This window comes from Ovis aries, chromosome 2, assembly GCF_016772045.2.
Source record: "Ovis aries strain OAR_USU_Benz2616 breed Rambouillet chromosome 2, ARS-UI_Ramb_v3.0, whole genome shotgun sequence".
Lineage (NCBI taxonomy): Eukaryota > Metazoa > Chordata > Mammalia > Artiodactyla > Bovidae > Ovis > Ovis aries.
Window position 1 is genome coordinate 85,268,870 of NC_056055.1, and position 6,000 is coordinate 85,274,869.

Here is a 6,000-nt window from a genome sequence, read left to right on the forward strand (position 1 = left end):
GACTGAGCGACTTCACTTTCACTTTTCATTTTATGCATTGGAGAAGGCAATGGCAACCCACTCCAGTGTTCTCGCCTGGAGAATCCCAGGGACGGCGGAGCCTGGTGGGCTGCCATCTATGGGGCTGCACAGAGTCAGACACAACTGAAGTGACTTAGCAGCAGCAGCAGCTCACCTTGTGGGATCTTAGTTCCCTGACCAAGGATTGAATCCAGACCCTCAGCAGTCAAAGCACAGAGTCCTAACCACTGTACTGCCAGGGAATTTCCTCATAAGTCTTCATGGAAATCAAAAGTATAGCAGCTTTGTGGAATTTTCTTTAAATAGAGCCATAAGTTGGGCACTTGCTTCAATGTATGAGCAAAAGATGAACTTCTCCAGCATGGCACACACCAAAGAACTGCTTGACAATCTTGCACAATGTGGTGGTAATGACAGCAATAATACAAAGTAAAAATGACAGTATTTGTTAAGTCTTTCCCTTCGTTAGTTACTGTTCTTAACACTAGAAACACACATGTTAAATTTCATTCTATCTAAATCCCGTAAGGTAGCAACTCTTCTTATCCACTAAACTTGAACTCAGAAAACTTGAGTTTAAGTCCATTCATAGTCCTAATGTGTTAGTAAGTATCATGTCTCTTAGTTATACAATTTTTTCACTACATAATAGATGGTTTGGGTCTGAGAGTGTTGTAGAGTGAATAAATTCAAGTATTACAGATTTGACAATCACCTGAAAATATAAATATACGCATGCCCCTCCCAATCCATGTCACTAAATGGCATACAGCTTTACAATCATTTATAGCTCTGCACAGAGTCGGACATGACCGAAGCGACTTAGCAGCAGCATAGCACTGCACGCTAGAAAATTATTAACAATCAACATGTTAGCCTTGATGCAGTCCTTTTCCTATTTGGAACCAATCTGTTGTCTTGTGTCCAGTTCTAACTGTTGCTTCCTGACCTGCATATAGGTTTCTCAAGAGGCAGGTCAGGTGGTCTGGAATTCCCATCTCTTAAAGAATTTTCCATAGTTTGTTGTCATCCACATAGTCAAAGGCTTTGGCATAGTCAATAAAGCAGAAATAGACATTTTTCTGGAACTCGCTTGCTTTTTCCATGATCCAGCGGATGTTGGCAATTTGATCTCTGGTTCCTCCGCCTTTTCTAAAACCAGCTTGAATATCTGGAAGTTCACGGTTCATGTATTGCTGAAGCCTGGCTTGGAGAATTTTGAGCATTACTTTACTAGCTTGTAAGATGAGTGCGATTGTGCGATAGTTTGAGCATTTTTTGGCATTGCCTTTCTTTGGGATTGGAATGAAAACTGACCTTTTACAGTCCTGTGGCTACTGCTGAGTTTTCCAAATTTGCTAACATATTGAGTGCAGCACTTTCACAGCATCATCTTTCAGGATTTGAAATAGCTCAACTGGAATTCCATCACCTCCACTAGCTTTATTCGTAGTGCTGCTTCCTAAAGGCCCACTTGACTTCACATTCCAGGATGTCTGGCTCTAGGTGAGTGTGAGTGATCAAACCATTGTGATTATCTGAGTCGTGAAGATCTTTTTTGTACAGTTCTTCTGTGTATTCTTGCCACCTCTTCTTAGTATCTTCTGCTTCTGTTAAGTCCATATCGTTTCTGTCCTTTATTGAGCCCATCTTTGCATAAAATGATCCTTCAGTATCTGTAATTTTCTTGAAGAGATCTCTAGTCTTTCCCATTTTATTGTTTTCCTCTATTTCTTTGCACTGATCCCTAAGGAAGGCTTTCTTATTTCTCCTTGCTATTCTTTGGAACTCTGCATTCAAATGGGTATATCTTTCCTTTTCTCCTTTGCTTTTCACTTCTCTTCTTTTCACAGCAACTTGTAAGGCCTCCTCAGACAGCCACTTTCCTTTTTTGCATTTCTTTTTCTTGGGGATGGTCTTGATTTCTGTCAGTGTCACGAACCTCCGTCCATAGTTCATCAGGCACTCACTCTCTATATCAGATCTAGTCCAAGTAGGAAAAGGAGTATGTCAAGGCTGTATATTGTCACCCTGCTTATTTAACTTCTATGCAGAGTACATCATGAGAAATGCTGGGCTGGAGGGAGCACATGCTGGAATCAAGGTTGCTGGGAGAAATATCAATAACCTCAGATATGCAGATGACACCAACCTTATGGTAGAAATCAAAGAGGAACTAAAGAGCCTCTTGATGAAAGTGAAAGAGGAGAGTAAAAAAGTTGGCTTAAAGCTCAACATTTAGAAAACTAAAAGCATGGCATCTGGTCCCATCAGTTCATGGGAAATAGATGAGAAAACAGTAGAAACAGTGGCTGACTTTATCTTTCTTTTTTTGGCTCTAAAATCACTGCAGATGGTGATTGCAGCCATGAAATTAAAAGACACTTAACCCTTAGAAGGAAAGTTATGACCAACCTAGAGAGCATATTAAAAAGCAAAGACATTACTTTGTCCACAAAGGTCCATCTAGTCAAGGCTATGGTTTTTCCAGTAGTCATGTATGGAAGTGAGAGTTGGACTATAAAGAAAGTTGAGCACCAAAGAATTGATGCTTTTGAACTGTGTTGGAGAAGACTCTTTTGAGATCCCCATAGACAGCAAGGAGATCCAACCAGTCCATCCTAAAAGAGATCAGTCCTAGGTATTCATTGGAAGGACTGATGCTGAAGCTGAAGCTCCAATACTTTGGCCACCTAATGCGAAGAGCTGACTCATTTGAAAGGACCCTGATGCTGGGAAAGATGGAAGGCAGGAGAAGGGGACGACAGAGGATGAGATAGTTGGATGGCATCACTGACTCAATGGACGTGAGTTTGAGTAAACTCTAGGAGTTAGTGATACACAGGGAGGCCTGGTGTGCTGCAGTCCATGGAATCACAAAAAGTTGGACACGACTGAGAGACTGAACTGAACTGAACTGCTTCTGTGTATTAAGTTAAAATTTTAGCTCAGTGAAAGTACTTACTATCCAGGTTCTGCAATCTACCCAAACTCACTCTGAGCATTCCTGCTCATTTTTCTCGTCTCCAGGACCCAAGAATCCCTTTTGTTGAAGCAAAGGTTGGTTGTTACTTGTTTCTCTCTTTCAATTCTAAATTTCTGCCAAGTAATTAGAAAAAGAAAATGAATAGCTATTTTTGAGTTTTTTTTAATGGAAAATGTGGGGGTTAGAGTCACCACAATCTCTCACAAAAATAAAATTAAAATCATACACCTTTGACCTCTCCTCTTTCAAGGAGAATGGATAAAGGCAGTCTGGCTCTGGGCTGTGAGTCAAGGATTTGATCCAAATCACCTCTACTGAAACTTAGGTAGTTTGCCAAAAGTAGCTTAGTCAATAAAAGAAACATACATGGATTTACAAAATATTTTCATAAATCCCCACAATTATCATAATGGAAGGTGTCATTAGTATGCCCATTTTACAGATGAAGATAACAAAGTTCAGAGGGTGAAAATACTAGCCCCAAGATCACACTTTAAAAGTAACACAGCATGTAGGAAGGAGGTTTAAGAGAGAGGAGACATACGTATACCTATGGGTAACTCATGTTGATGTACAGCAGAAACCATCAAAATATTGTAAAGTAATTATCCTCCAATTAAAAATAAAACTAAATTTTTAAAAAGTAACAAAGCAGTTTTTTTAATACGTCTTCTACATAATTTTTCCAAGTAACTGTAACATGTTATGGTTCAAAGAAATTCCTCCAACTTGAAGTAACATTTAAAACTACACTAAGGACTGTATGCTGCTGCTGCTGCTGCTAAGTCGCTTCAGTCATGTCTGACTCTATGAGATGAGACCCCATAGATGGCAGCCCACCAGGCTCCCCCATCCCTGGGATTCTCCAGGCAAGAACACCGGAGTGGGTTGCCATTTCCTTCTCCAATGCATGAAAGTGAAAAGAGAAAGTGAAGTTGCTCAGTTGTATCCAACTCTTAGTGACCCCACGGACTGCAGACTACCAGGCTCCTCCATCCATGGGATTTTCCAAGCAAGAGTACTGGAGTGGGGTGCCATTGCCTTTTCCAAAGGACTGTATGAATTACAAGCAAATCCTAAACACATCTATCTAGCAGTAGGGACTCATTTTATGCTATTTTATATTCTCCACTAAACTATACAGACATAGTAAGAGAAAATTCTGAAATTATCCCAATTCTCCTCACCATCCTGTCCTATGAACTCACTTTCATTGCACAAACACACTGAATGGGCATTACAAAAACTATGGTTATGCCCCTAGAGCATACACATGGGAGGCAGAAACCAAAGAAGCATGTGACAGTAACAGCAACAATGGTGAGCCCTTTCTACCATTTAAGTTATAAACACAGTGCTTCCTTTGGTCACCAACAAACCCCTTGAGAAGGTGGTCCATACCTGTAAGCACCAATTCAAACGGCAGGTAGCTCTGAAAGCTATACCATCATCAACAGGGCCGTATTTTTTTATCGTTCAGAACCAAGGTTCCTGTATCTGCAATTGAAAGGGCAATGTTTGACTCCTGAATTATAACAAATTCAGCTAAAATATGTATATATACCATATACAGATATGCTATATGTATATATCATATACAAAATACATACATATATTTTTTCTCCCTTCTGATTCTATAAACAATATACTCTCAGCTACAGAAAATCTCAAAAGTGTAGAAAGCATAAAGAAGCAAACATTAGTTACAATTCCAGCAACCAGAGGCACAACTAATGATATTTCCTTCTAGTTTTTTCTTAATTCCTAACAGACTATTTGAAATTCCCTTTTCTACAGAAAAAGTAACTAATTCTTTGGGGCAGAAATAAGAAAGGAACTGGAGCCTAGAAAAGTTAATCCCACTGTATTTATAAACAAATTCAAATTTCTTGAGCAAAATCTCAATTGATAGCTATAGCAAAAATACTTAAAATCATTTGGAAAAGCTCAGTAAAGTCACAATCAAACTCTTCTCAACATTAGATCCAGAAGAAACAATAATCTGTAATGATTACAGAGGTTCTCTTGTGAGAATCTGTTTTGTTTTGAAGAACTTTATTTCCCCAAATCCTATTTTTTGCATTCAAACTATTAACCCTAGTATCCTGATGGACTTCAGAACCACAAAATAAAGCACCATGGTATACTGAATCTCTTAAGCTTAAAGAGTTTGAGAAAACAGCAGAAGAAGGTTACTCTGACCTTGCCCTCATCCTTCTTCCCTGGAACAGGCCATAAAACCCTCATAATGCCAGGTGCCCTCCCTATGCCCAGAGGAAAGGAGCATCTTATCCACAAAGGGATGCAGGAAAGAATCCTCACAAACAAGCCTTGCTGGGTCTTTCCCCAGTTCACTACAATGACCCCCTCCTTACCCTACCATATCCCTCCACAACTGTGCGCTCTTCAAAAATCTAGGATGAAATACTCAAGTCTGTTGCTTTGGGTCTTCATTTCCTTATGAAAGTTACCATGTCCCATAAAATTTAGATTAAATGTATCTGTATGCTTTTCTCCTGTTTAAAAATAATTTATTAATCTCCTGTTAATCTGTCCTTGTCAGTTTAATTTCAGACCCATCCAGGGACCCTTGAAGGGTGGAGGAAAACATTTCTTCCCTACAATCACCATTATCAGTAACAAAAAAGACTTCAGATCACCCATAGCAGAGGGGGACAAAAGGCTCTGTTTTCCCCTAAAACTCTGCTTCTAGAGGATACTAAGAAAATAGCATCTAGTATGGTGTGTATGCACACACACACACACGCGCACTCCCCTTTCTGGCACATGCATACGGCAAGGAGCACAGCTTCTGTCCTCTAACTGGAAGTGGATAGCTCAAAAGTAAAGCTCATCATGTCCTAACACAGTTGACAGCAATCTGCTTTTTGCATGGAAAAATACTTAAATGGAACCTACGAAGGTTCGTAATGCTAAGAGCCTTTGGAACATAAATCTATTTTGTAGCAATTTCATTGATCATGTATTTCTAA

At 39.5% G+C, this 6,000-nt stretch overlaps 1 protein-coding gene across 11 annotated transcripts in view; it reads right to left on the reverse strand.

Moving 5' to 3' along the window:
* Positions 1-6,000, reverse strand: part of BNC2 (basonuclin zinc finger protein 2) — a 485,878-nt gene that overhangs the window by 401,902 nt on the left and 77,976 nt on the right. Inside the window, exon 2 of one of the 11 annotated variants that reach the window (XM_060409511.1) lies at positions 4,409-4,504. The exons of the other annotated variants lie outside the window; for them this stretch is intronic. The gene's annotated coding sequence lies outside the window, so the exon portion shown is untranslated. The remainder of the gene's footprint in view (positions 1-4,408; positions 4,505-6,000) is intronic. 11 annotated transcript variants of the gene reach the window in all.